The sequence below is a fragment of the Cervus elaphus genome, chromosome 5 (assembly GCF_910594005.1).
Source record: "Cervus elaphus chromosome 5, mCerEla1.1, whole genome shotgun sequence".
NCBI lineage: Eukaryota > Metazoa > Chordata > Mammalia > Artiodactyla > Cervidae > Cervus > Cervus elaphus.
Window position 1 is genome coordinate 86936733 of NC_057819.1, and position 13999 is coordinate 86950731.

The 13999-nt window shown below is 45.9% G+C and overlaps 1 long non-coding RNA gene across 2 annotated transcripts; it reads right to left on the bottom strand.

Annotated features, from left to right (window-relative positions):
• Positions 1-207: 207 nt before the first annotated feature.
• LOC122694349 lies at positions 208-13764 on the bottom strand. 2 transcript variants are annotated; one of them, XR_006341171.1, is made up of 3 exons: positions 13649-13764; positions 5659-5809; positions 208-982 (listed from the first exon to the last, which is right to left on the bottom strand). It is a non-coding gene; the product is annotated as an uncharacterized LOC122694349 (long non-coding RNA). The 2 variants fall into 2 exon arrangements; XR_006341172.1 differs by lacking the exon at positions 13649-13764 and adding an exon at positions 8897-9023.
• Positions 13765-13999: the final 235 nt, after the last annotated feature.

The following is a 13999-nucleotide window of genomic DNA, read 5'->3' on the forward strand; positions in this document are numbered from 1 at the left end:
GAAAGTGATGCTCAGTCATGTCCGACTCTTTGTGACCCCATGGACTGTAGCACGCCAGGTTCCTCTGTCCATGGGATTTCCCAGGCAAGTATACTGGAGTGGGTTGCCATTTCCTTCTCCAGGGGATCTTCCTGACCCAGGGTTCAAACCCACATCTCCTGCATTGCAGGCAGATTCTTTACCATCTGAGTTACCAGGGCAGCCACTGTGGTTATTCCTTACTTGACCCTTCTGCCACTTGGGATCAGCCACACACGTCCAGCTGGAGGAAGGGATTTTCTGCAGTGAGCAGAGAAGGCTTTAGGGTTTTGAAACTCAAAATATGCAGCTGTAAAGTCACATGGAACATGGAATAAACTGGGTGAATTACAGCCAGTTTCCTGTCCACTGAGAAGGGGAGTGAGAAGAGGAAAGAGGCAAGGATGGATGCTCTGGGAAGTCGAGCACTAGCCCCTGTACCCACCTGAGCCAGACATGTGGTGGGCCCTGGGGATCAGGCCTCTCCCTAGGCCCTGACGTGGTGAGAGCAAGGGTGCCCTGCACTTGAAGGCAGTTGGAAGGAGATGGGCTCTTAGCTCCTCAAAAGCTGACCACTTGGCCAGCATGGTGCACAGAGCAGAGTGAATGTCTGTCTTCCTAGGAGAAGAATGGAAGGAATAAGAGGGTCACTGGACACAGAGCCTTCTAGAGTGGGAACCAGAGAAAATGCTGCCCCAGGACCAAGTGAGGAATGGATGTCTTATGGCTGCTGAAGAGAGGTGGTGGGGTATAGAGGCCAGGATGGGGGCGCCTCCAGGGCAGGGGGCTCTTTTGCTTTGCTCACTGCTCCATCCCGAGGTAACAACAATCCACCAACGTTCATTAAATGAAGGACCCTAGACAGCTGCCTCTAGAATCAGGTTGTTGGGTATCATACCTCAGCTCTGTCTTTTACTCCCCTGTGTCATCCTTGCGTAAATCTCTTCCCTTCTCTGTGTCTCACCTGTAAAAAGGGGATAAAAACAGTGCAGATCTATACTGATCTGAGACAAAGAGAGAGAATGCCTCTGAAGCACTGGTTGTCTGGTGCAGCACATGGGCTCAGGAGGATTTGCTCTGAGTAATAGAGGCCCCTGCCTCCATCCTTGCCCTGCACCTTATACCCCACCCCCAACCCCAACACCACCCTGAGCTTAGACACAACCTTGAAGAAAAGATGAGGACTCTGGTATTGGCTAATATCAAGTTCCAACCATCACGATACAATAGAGACTCCTAATACTCCTAAGGACATGAAGTTAAATGTTTTAATTGGAAACAGTTATTTTTCTTGCACAATGAATTTTGTAGCCTGATAATCATATTCAAGATAAATGTACCCTGTGAAGAATCATGTGTCCCTCCAAGAGCCTGGCTAGCATTTAAATTAAACTGCTTTCTTCCTTGCAGATATGTTGACTCATTGAACAACCTTTCTTGTCTTTCTAGAAAAAGCCCAGTCCTTCAGGTGAGTTATTGTTTGCAAGTGCTGCTAACAGAAACTAACTTTAAGGCAAAGAGGTCAAGTCTAGGAAAGAGAACTCTGTCCTGCCCCGCAAGAGCACTGGACTTTCCTGAAGAAATTCAGTATCAAGGGTTTTATTTCTTGTTAAGATATGTTTCCCTGAAGGTGAGTGATAAATATTATCATTAATTTTTTATTAAAAACACCTATCTGTATTTACCTGACTTCCCACTTTTCTAAAGGCCAATAAGTGGCTGTCTGTCCTATTTTCCCAGACTGTATGCATTTTTAACACTGAAAGCCTCATATCCTGGAAACCTTCTCAGTTCCAGGCAAACAAAAGTTCTCTAAATGTCCCAGATAATCCATAAACGCCAATGACAAACCAGGTAGACTTGTCAGCCCAAGGAAGCGTCTGCAGATTTTTTTGTTGTTTTTGTTAATGAGCAAGGAAATTTACTCATTTCAACTCGGAAGAGCTCACCTCAGGAAGGAAAATCAAAACTGATCCCCTGGGGGCACTTTCCACTCTGCTAACTATCTGTAAGCCTGGCCTTGGAGACCCTGAAAAGGGGGATACAGCCTGCCTGCCTCGATGATGAGGAAATGGGGTGCAGACAGAAGACTGTGTCAAATGGGGGCCACCAGACAAAGCTGCAAACCTTGGCATTCTTCCTGTCAAGTCCCTCGCTTTTGGTCAGACTCTTGACCCCTCGATGAACCCCAGCCACAGTGCAGGGCAGTTTCCATGTCTCCAAGTCACTGCCCAATCTGTCTGCCAATGCAGAGCCCTGGGGTTTGTCCACAAGCAAGAGGAACCCAGGCCCGGCGGTTCCCCTCAGGACACACAGGGTGGCTGCCCCAAGCCTCTGTGTGCGTCTCTTTCCCTCAGACCAAGTGTCTTTTGCTGTTTCCCTGGCATCCTCAGACCTGACAGAATTGGTCCACTGCTTGCAGAGCAAGTTGCTGGTCATAGAGAACACGGCATAGCCTGTTTCTGCACACCACAGGGGAGAGGGAGGACCCGTCCAGGCTGTGGGTGTTTGGCTCCTAGGTTGGATTCCTGAGGCCACAGGGCTCCTTCCATGAGTCAGGGTCTCTCGTGCAATTGCAGTCGAGATGTTGGTGGGGCTGCATCATCTGAAGGCTTGACTGGGGCTGGAGGGTCTGCTTTCAAGACAGCTCATCACACGGCTGTTGGCTGGAGGCCTCAGTTCCTCACCATAGCACCTCTTCATGGGGCTGCCTGGGGGTCTTCATGAGATGAGAGCTTTCCCCAAAGTCAGTGACCCAAGAGACAGAAAGCAAGAGGGAAGCCATGGAATGTGCCCCACCCCCCACTGCCTTTTAAAAAATATTCATTTACTTATTTGGCTTTGATGGGTCTCAGTTGCGGCATGCAGGTTTAGTTGCCCCATGGCTTGTGGAATCTTAGTTCACTGCCCAGCCATCAAAACCTACATCTCCTGCATTGCAAGGCAGATTCTGAACTGCTGGACCACCAGGGAATCCCCACAGTGCCTTTTAAGACCCAATCACGGGCTTCCCTGGTAGCTCAGTGGTAAAGAATCCACCTGCCTATGCAAGAGACATGGGTTCAATCCCTGATCCAGGAAGATCCTACATGCCGTGGAGCAACTAAACGTGTGCCCCACAATTATTGATTCTGTGTTCTAGAGCCTGAGAACTGCAACTATTGAAGCTCATGTGCTCCAGGCTCTGCAACAAGAGAAGCCACTGAAATGAGAAGCCTGCACATCGCAACTAGAGAGTAGCCCCTGCTCACAGAAACTGGGGGAAAGCCCACATAACAACGGAGACCCAGAGCAATAAAAAAAAATTAAAAAAAGACAGAATCATGCACCATCATTTCCTCCACGTTCATTTGCTAGAAGAAAGCCACCAAGTCCAGCCTCACTCAAGGGGAGGGGGAAATAGGGAGGAAAGAATATCAAAGGATTTGTGCACATAGTTAAAAATCACTGTTTCCCTAAACATTAAAGGACCATGGATGAATTCCCACAAAAGTTGGTTTTGGTAGCAACACAGAAGGAAAAGCACAGATTTCAAGTCAAATTTGGGGTTGATCCAAGACTTTGCTTCTTTTCAGTTTGTGGGATCTGGGGTAAAATGATAACCTTAGTTTCTTCATCTATAAAATGAAGATAATAGTAATTCTTTCATTGACTTACTATAATAATTAAATGAGATGACCGACCGAGGGACAGATCCAAATTGTACAGGGTACTATGCTCTTATAAATTGACATGGCCCTCTTTGAAAAAAGAGAATGCAAAGTTACAATTAGATGTTAGGTGTAAAATGAACATTTGTTTAGAATTAGAAATGATTTAAAAAAAAAAACATTTTCAAAGGTGATAAATACTACAACCATCACAAAACCTAGAAAAATGACAATTAAAAAATTCAATGACCTCAGAATGCCTCTTTAAAATATCATCTTTCCTACATTTTGACTGCACATTTTTTGACCACTTCTCAACATGACAAAGATAATATCTTTGTAATATCTTCCATAGTCAGGAGAGACAGATAAATCAGTCTTTGATTCAGCCTTACAATTCATTATTTGTAATGTTAGGCACTTCTTCAGGGTTGTTGTCAAATGTGGAAAACTTTTATCATGTGTCTCTTACAGAGGTGCTCAGGGCACTTCAAAGCGTATTGTGTAATGAATTGATGGCACCTGTTACCCAGGACCATTAGAGGGGTCTGCACAAGGGAGGGACTTAAAGCATCAGCCTCCCTGTATATCTTCCCCTGGAAGCAGGTATGCGTGTAGCAGGGAGGCTGGCACGTACTAGGTGCTCAGGAAATGGGAAAAGCGTGGAGACAACCGTCATCCTCTTTCTTCATTGCCCCAGGCAAAGTCAGAGACTTCTGATCTTGATTTCATCTTCTTCCTTCTCCAGGAGCTCCTCCAGGGCCCTCAGAAGGCAGGGACAAAAATACAGCCCTTGTTATGATGGAGTGGAAAGAACACTGGTCTCAGAATGAAAAGACCTGGGTCTGAGTCCTGACTTTATCACTTACCAGCTGAGAAATTACCCAACCTCTCTGTGTCTCAGTTTCCTCATCTCTGGGATGAACGCTGCTATGCCAGCGGCGTGGATTGTTGCAGAAATTAATGGTAGGCTATAAGAAAAAGGGCTTTGTAAATTGTAAGCAATTTTACTAAGGTAAAGTGTTTATTTTGATGTCTGGAAGTTACTGAGGAGCCAGTCTGGACACTATCCAATGTATCAGAATCTTGAATTCTTTGTTCTCTGTGGTCTCAAGGAGTTGGAAATTCAAAATGGACTTTCATCCAATTTGGCACAAAGACCAGGATAGCAAAATAGTCCACTCTTTCCATATAAAGGTACTGAGTCCCAGCTAGTGCCGTGATTTGTGCTAGAGATGAGAGTTCAAAGACAGACAAGACGTACTCCTGGGGCCCTTTGTGGATGGGTAGATGGAATCCCAGACAGACATCTGCAGGTTACAGCCTCAGCCTCGCTGAGTCTCAGAGCCTCCTTCTGCCAAGGGGTGTGGCTAAATGCGCAAACGGCGTGGTAGCTGATGGGTGGACGCTTGCAGATCGCGGAGAATCCTTGCGCAGGTGTCCGGCAGAACCATTAGCGGGCAGAACCATTAGCGAGCTGTAGGGAGGCCCTGCCGAGACTGACTGTTCTTTGGGGAATTTTCAGGAAGCTTTGAAGTGCCGCCAGGGCAAGGGAGGCTGCCCCATCCTGGAGGTGCATTCACTTGTAATTTACTCCTCCACGTGGGCTCTGGAGCTCCAGTCTCATAAATAATCACCCACGCAGCCCTGCCCTGTGTAAGGGAAGATGGACGGAGGGGCAGAGGAGGAGGAATCCCTAAATTAAGAAGGTCCCTGGGAGTCACTGGCCTACAGACACGACCAATCCCCCCCCGAGTCTCTCTCCTTGAAGCAGAAATATTTCCAACTAAGATCACAGACTCCCTTGTCATAAAATCAATGAAACCACAAGGGAAAATGACCTCTCGCTTGACTGCACCAGAGATATCTCAAACGAAGTCATTTCCCCTCCTGCAGAAGCAAGTGTGCTGGGGCTCCGAACCGGCGTCCAGGCTCTGCTATAGAGCATTTGCGGTGAAAAGGAAATCAGGTGGGTTGGGAGCTTACTTACTTGTTTTACTTGCTGTGTTTTAGGATGGTTTCTGAGCAACCCCTCCAGGGGAGACTTTTTCCTGGGGTCAGACCTGGGTCCAAGCTGCAGCTCTTCTAATTACTGGCTGTGTGTCTCTGGGCAAAGTGGAATCTCATCCCTGTTTCTTCATCTAGTAAAAAAAGAAAAAAGAAAGAGGATGATACTGTAAGGTCTGCGTGCCCTACAGGGGAGGTGACAAGGCCAAGAGGTAAGTCTAGGCAAAGGCTTTTAAACCATAAAGCTCTTGATAAATAACAGGTCTTATTATTAAAAGGTAAAAGCTGGACTTCTCTGGTGGTCCAGTGGTTAGGAATCTTCCTTGTAAGGCAGGGGACACAGGTTCAATTCCTGGTAGGGGAACTAAGCCCCCACGCCGCAACTAGAGTCTGTGAGCGACAATGAAAGATCCCGCATGATGCAACGAACATCCTGCATGCTGCAACTAAGACCCAACACAGCCAAAAAAAAAAAAAAGACAGGGCACCAAATCCTTACAGCGTCCCTGGTAGAACTTCTTACGCTGCAAGGAACAGAGAACCTATCTCAAACTGGCTCAAACCACTTGGAGCTATTTCAACTTCTGCAACTGAAAAGGACTGAGATAGGATTGATTCAGGTGATGATTACATTCAAGGAGTGTCACAAGAGCCAGCTCTTCCCCATCCCTGCAGGGACCACAAGCCTCACGTCTTAACAGGATGCCATCCAGAGGAGGGGAGGTCCTTTGTCCACTAACTTCCATTGAAGAGAGGTGGAGAAGAAGTGAGAGGCTCTTCTCTTTCCAAACTCTGCACACGGATCAAATTTCATTGGCTCTCTTTACACTGTTGTTGTTGTTCAGTCACTAAGTCGTGTCTGACTCTTTGTGACCCCATGGACTGCAGCATGCCAGGTTTCCCTGTCCTTCACTATCTTCCAGAGTTTGCTCAAAGTCATGTCCACTGAGTCGGTGATGCCATCCAACCATATCCTCTGTCGCCCCCTTCTCCTCCACCTCAGTCTTTCCCAGCATCAGGTTTTTTCTCTTTACATAGCCAGAGGATAAGACATACCGGTTGGCTGCAGAGGATCAAGACCCATCCCTGGTTGTGGGTGGCAGGATCATGATGCCAACCAAACCACATTTGAAGGAGTTATTTTATCAGAAGTAAAGCGAGTGGATGCTGAGTTGCAAAAATAGCATCAGTCTAGTACAGTCCACACCCTTTAACTACTCAATAGCCACACTTACCTATATCCCCATAAACATATCTTCAAAAATACCCACTCTCTACATAAACACAAGCAACCTCTTTTCCTCAAAGGATGAGCCACAGTTTCACCCGGTCTGGTTCTCTGGAACAGAACCTCGAGATTGAAGCTCTTTGGGTCCTATGAGGTCTAGTGAGGCAAAGTGGTTATATTTAACCACTGTTATGCACTCCGTAAACTATAATGGAGAGAGAACAGAGTAATCACAGTAAAAAGTCCCATTTGGAAAAGAAAAGAACAAGAAGCAACTCTCAATGGTCTCAATATAACCTGTGTCATATTGCACATGGACCACATGGACGTCCTGCCCTGGCAGCAAGGATGTCTCTGCCCCAGCTCTGCCCCGTGGAAGGCTCCCCCTTGCCCTTGCCCTCTGTGGCTCCTGCTTGTCACTTTGGAAAAGTTTCTTCTGTGAATTGTTCTTCACGGACCATATGATGTGTGCATCATGAAGGATGTCCCTTTGGGGGACTGCACTGTTTTAGCAGCTCTCTTCCTGTGATGTAAATTTGGGGGCCTGGAAATCCTTCTCACAGACCATTGTGGGACAAGTTTGAGGTTTCTTTGGCAAAATGATGCCCTTAAAAAGTTAATGGTCTGAAAACTATAAGACTCTGATGAAAGAAATTGAAGATGACATAAACAGATGTATGGATGTGAGAGTTGGACCATAAAGAAAGTTGAGTGCTGAAGAATTGATGCCTTTGAACTGTGGTGTTGGAGAAGACTCTTGAGAGTCCCTTGGACTGCAAGGAGATCAAACCAGTCCATCCTAAAGGAAATCAGTCCTGAATATTCCTTGGAAGGACTGATGCTAAAGCTGAAACTCTGGTGCTTTGGCCACCTGATGCAAAGAACTGACTCATTGGAAAAGACCCTGATACTAGGAAAGATTGAAGGCAGGAGGAGAGGGGGATGACAGAAGATGAGATGGTTGGATGGCATCACCTACTCGATGGACATGAGTTTGAGCAATCTCCAGGAGTTGCTGATGGACAGGGAAGCCTGGTGTGCTGCAGTCCATGAGGTCGCAAAGAGTCGGACACGACTGGGTGAACTGAACTAACCCAAGGCAATCTATAGATTCAGTACAATATCTGTCAAGTTACCAGTGGCATATTATGTTTTATTCTAAAATATTTATTAGTATTTCTTTTACATTTAGATTTGTTAAGTCATATGAATAAATTTTTCTGTATTATATGAGGTAGGAATTTGAGATTCATTTTTTTCCATATGCATAGCCCATTGAAAATGAATTAGATTGCAAATTTGGCCTAATCCAAACTCTAACTCCTTTCTGAACAATTCTCACAGAATCCTAGTTAAAATGAACCATTAATGAATCAGTTAAAATGAATTGGAGGGATCTTTTTTTTTTTTTTTTGCACATCTCATATTTGCTAGTTTAGCTAAGTTAGTAAGGGAAGACCCTTCAGAACTGACAGATTTGAGCTCGGATCTGATAAATGAAAGGATGCCAGCCATGAGCAGAGTTGGGGAAGAAAATTCCAGGAAGAAGAAGCAAGTCGGTAGGTAAAACTTGATACATGCAAGGAATGACAGGAAGGCCAGTGGGGCTGAAGTGTGATGCTGCAGAGAACTGCAGGGGCTCACTCTCTCAAATGTGAGGTCAAAGGAAAGAGCAGCAGACTGCGGTCACCCTGAGACAATGGAGTGATGCCTGAGGTTCTGAGGGAAGCTCTCTCTGTCTAGAGTGAGGGCGCAGGGACTTCCCTGGGGGTCCAGTGGCTAAGACTCCTCACTCCCGATGCAGGGTCCTGGGTTCCATTCCTGATGAGGGATCTAGATCCTACATGCCGCAACTAAGGGTTCGCAAGCTGCAGCTAAAGATCCCACGTGCTGCAACGAAGACCCAGCGCAGCCAAATAAAAAAGAAAGAAAGGAAAAACGATTGAGGGCACAATGAAAATATTTCAGGCTCACGAGAACTCAGAACTCTTACCTGTAGAGTGAGTGTTCTTGGGATCTTTATACCGCAGGCTCCTCCAACAAGGCAAAGACAAGAAGAGGACACAGGGCCGACCCGGGAAGACCATGTGGACCACACCACTGATGGCAGTGTGATTTCCCTGGAGAACACTCTGCAGGTCCCAGCTGCTTTGGAAGAGGTTGTATTTTCAGCTTCTGCCTGTCCCCCTTCCCGCCCGTGTGCCACAGTGTTGCTCAAGCAAACTTGATCGAGTTTTAACATCTATCCGTTTAAACATCCTCCAATCGTTCCCCATAAGTTTCAGAATAAAATCCAACATTCAGTGTGATAGGAAAGCCCCTTATTATTGACCCCTGCCCATCACTCATACTCTGGATGGCTGCGCATACCTTCTGCTCCAGGCATCGATCATCCACAGACTTCTTACAGCTCTCTGCCACTTTGGAGCCTTCATACCTGCTCCTCTGTCCCTGCAAGGAAACCCTTCTTCCCCTCCTTTCCCTGATAGATTCTTCCTTGTTTTTCAAACCTTTGTATCTTGGGGGGAACTTCCTTGACCACCTTGTGTTCCCCTCCTCCCACCACGGGTTCAAGCCCCCTTGGTTTTACCCCCAGGATTTCTGTGTTACTCAACCTCTAGTACCAATCTGCGTATTGAATTTTTTGTTTATTTACTCTTCTCCTCACTAGATGATAATCTCTTTGAGAGTAGGAGATTATTATAATCATTGCAGAAGTTTCTCTAATGGCTTCTCTGTAGTCAGCCTGCTTAGGTTAAAATTTCTGCTGCAAGACATCAAGAACAGACTTATGGACAGGGGTGGGGAGGAGGAAGGAGAGGGTGGGATGAATGGAGAGAGCAGCATGGAAACATATCCCTTCTCCAGGGGATCTGCCCAACCCAGGGATCGAGCCCAGGTCTCCCACATTGCAGGCAGATTCTTTACCAGCTGAGCCATAAGGGAAGCCCAAGAATACTGGAGTGGGTAGCCTATCCCTTCTCCAGCAGATCTTCTGACCCAGGAATTGAATTAGGGTCTCCTGCATTACAGGCAGATTCTTTACCAACTGAGCTATGAGGGAAGCCCCAACATATACGCTACTGTTTGTCAAATAGAGAGCCAATGGGAATTTTCAGTATGACTTCAGGAACTCAAATGAGGCTCTGTAACAACCTAGAGGGGCGAGAAGGGGTGGGAGGTGGGAGGGAGGTTCAAGAGAGAGGGGACAGATGTATGCCTACGGCTGATTCATGTTGATGTATAGCAAAAACCAACACAATACTGTAAATCGATCATCCTTCCATTAAAAATAAAGTAAAAAGATTCCTACTGCATCACTTGCTGTGTTGTCTTGGGAACTCTGAGTCTCAGTTTCCTCACTTGCCAATAGAGTGGTATCTTTATCTGTAGCACCTGGCAAACAGGAGGTGCTCAGTAGGGTGTGTGGAATGAATCCAGACAGATGGGCAGCATTCCAGGGTGGGCACCTCTCAGCAGGGAAGGAAGGGTGACTCATTCCAGTCAATCTTGATTCCTCCCCTCCCTCCCAAGGAGGAGGGCTCAGCTTCCTCTCAAGGACCGTTATGCCTTGTGAGGACTGTGAGGAAAATCTGAAAAATGCAGGCTCTGTTCTTGTTCACCCTTATCCATGAGTTGACCTAAGGAATTCAGGATATTTCAGAGAGCAGAAATTTCCCAAACGTGTCACTGACCATTCTTAAGAGGCTGTCTAGATATGGTGTTATTTTGGGATTCGAATTTCCCGAGATGTGGACGTCTTAACAAGAGGCTGCTGGGAGGAAGTGAAGGAATCATGTACCCATTCTGCAGATGGTAAAACCTCACATCGTCTTCAAACTCCTCAGAGCCCATGAGCTCACATAAGTTGTCAGGAATCTACCGAGAAGAGGTCCCTGGCCCCCAGGTGTCCCCTCTCCTCCAGCTAAATGATTCTTCTCTTTTTGTTCTTATGGTGGAGGCAGCGTCCCCATGGGGCCTTTCTACTTTGAATGAGCTTCTAGAAGCAAGAAAGAGAGTTGACCCTTCTCAGTGTAGTCACAAGATATGAAGCAGAGTCAAGAATGGAGTGCATGGACTTCCCTGCTGATCCAGTGGCTAAGACTCTGGGCTCCCAATGCAGGGGGCCTGGGTTCGATCCCTGGTTTAGGGAGCTAGACCCCACATGCTACAACTAAGAGTTCACATGCTGCAACTAAAGCTTCCACATGCCATGACTAAGGCAGCAAAAAGAAAAAAAAAGGATTGTGAATTGGTCCATGAACATTCACATGAAGATTATTCACAACAGTCCCAAAGTAGAAATCACCAGGATACCCATCAATGAATGAATGGACAGATAAATAAAAGCAGAAAAAGCAATGGAGTACTGACCCATGCTACAACATGGAGGAAGCTTGAGGGCCTCACGCTAAGTGAAAGAAACCAGACACAAAAGACTACATGTTACATGATTCCCTTCATGTGAAATGTCCAGAGTAGGTTAATTTGTAGAGACAGAAAGTAGGTTAATGATTGCTTAGGCCTGGGGGAAGGGGTGGACGTTGGGAGCAATAACAAGTGGCTGCTAATAGGTGGGGGGTTCTTTGGGAGGTGATGAAAATGTTCTAATATTGATTATAGTGATGGTCGCACAACTCTGTGAATAGACTGAAAACCATTGAATGGTACACTTTAAATATGTGAACTGTACCTTAATAAGTGAAAGTGTTAGTCACTCAGTCTTGTCTGACTCTTTGCAACTCCATGGACTGTAGCCCACCAGACTCCTCTATCCATTGAATTCTTTAGGCAAGAACACTGGAGTGGGTTGCCATTCCCTTCTCCAAGCAATCTTCCCAACCCAGAGATTGAACCCAGGTCTCCTGCACTGCAGGCAGATTCTTTACCGTCTGAGCCACCAGGAAAGTCTGTATCTCAGTAAAGCTGTTAAAAAGATGTAGATCTAGGGAAAAGAAACGAACGGCTTCTGTCACCTATGTGCTCTTCCATGTATCTACTCCTGCAAGCAGTCATCTTGTAGGGAAAGAAACAAGATCCTAACAGTGGGTTTGAGACAGATTTCTGGCCATCAGTTCTTCCTCTCCCCACTCAGCAGAGAATAGTCAAGTATCAGAGTGGGCTGCAGCTGGGTAGCCTTAACATTCACTTTTGCATTCTGAGTTTCTCCATTTTCTTCCTTCTTTCCTCTTCTCTTCAGGGACCCCATTGTCATGCCAGGGGACCAGGTGGACCACAGCTTGGATTACGGAACTGGGACAGCCAGTCTGTCTGGAAAGGGCATTGAGTACAACACTGATTCAGGGAACTTCAAGGGCATATGGATTCAAGATGGTCCTTCAGCTTTTCTCTATGCAAGATGCTGTAAAGATGGTCCCCGCCTAGAGAAAGCCTGTGTTCAAGCAGGGAGATTGGCCAGTTCGTGTCAAAAAAGAGCTCAGAATGCAGGTAAAATTTCTGCTTCTTCTCGATGAAATATTAAACTTGAGGCTGCCCATGGGGGGTCAGTTATGGCCAGGAGGTACAGGACTAATCTTTTCATGTTTGTCACCAAATTTTGTTCAACATGGAAAACTTGCTTTTCTTACAAACAAATACTGGTTTCTGCCAAATTGAACACTGAGATTGTGCACCTCAAAGCTATGTTGGTCCAACTTACTTTAAAAGCTAGGAGACATAGGGGAAAGAGGCATTCAAGCCAAGGAAAGCCACAGAGTATTCCAGAAGTTTGCTTTGATTCCATATGAGGTATGACAGGGCAGGAACAGCTGAATGCATGCAGTGATGTGGGGCAAGCCAGGGAGTTGGGTTAACCATTAAGGCTTTGGACCCTGAAGACTGTGTCACACTATGGATGTTGAGATTGTGTTGTAATAATTGCTGACTTGCTTCATGTTGCTTTCATACCCCTTCAAGTATGCCAGCCAAAATTCTAGTATTTGACATAGCTGAGAGGGCCAGTGATTATTTACTTATTTCCTAAAGTCCCTTCTGATTAAGATTGCTGGGTAAAATACAGGCAGGGCTTCCCTGGTGGCTCAGACAATAAAGGATAAGCCTGCAGTGCAGGACACCTGGGTTCAATCCCTGGGTCGAGAAGATCCTCTGGAGAAAGGAATGACAACCCACTTCAATCTTCTGGCCTGAAAAACCTATGTGTGGGGTGTTTTTTGCCTTTTAAACCTGATTGTTCTTATTTTTTAACTTTTCATTTTGCACTGGAATATAGCCGAATAACAGGGCTTCCCCGGTGGCTCAAATGATAAAGAATCCACCTGGAATGCAGGAGACCTGGGTTCAGAGAAAGGAATGGCTACCCTCTTCAATATTCTTGCCTAAAAATCCCAGCCTGTGGAGTCACAAAGAGTTGACAGCTGAGCAACTAACACTTACTTAAATTAAAGGCAATCCAGTTAAATTTGAATTTCAGAGAAACAAGTAGTTTTTTAGTGTGTGTCCCATGCAATATTCGTTGATCTGAAATTCAAGTTTAACTGGGAGTCTTCTATCTGCTAAATCTGGCAACCTTACCTCTGATTCTCTTCTAGTCACCACAAAAATGATAAATGCAGCCCCACTTCAGGGCTAATATTTTGTGATGTGCACCATCTAGTGGTTACACGAACAAAGAGAAAACCAGGAGCGGTCTCTTGAGAAACAACTTGAAAACTAAGAACCAGAAAGCTGAAAAGAAACAAGTAGGCTTTAATTTTCAAAATTCTTAAAGAAGTTTTTCTTTACTTACTTCTTTGGGTGTGGTGTCTGTGATCAGGTCAACCCCTTAAAATGTCCAGCAAATGTCTGAAATCCTTTAAATTGGCCAGTGTTTAAAGAGCAACGCTTGCTGGGCTGAGGCCCTGGGCTCCTCTGTTAACACCTAAAAGCAAATACACAGCCTTGTCCTGGTCGGTTGTGGCTCCCAGCGTTCCTGGTGATGCTTTACAATAAGCATGTGGCATCCAGCCATATCCATCAAGTACAGTAAATGTCAGGCTGGTGCAATTTTATTAAACCTAACCAGGCCTGCATGAAGGCTCAAGGAAGAAACTTTTTCCTGTTTACTGTTTTACCAAGAGGGTATAGGGTAAGTGCCAAA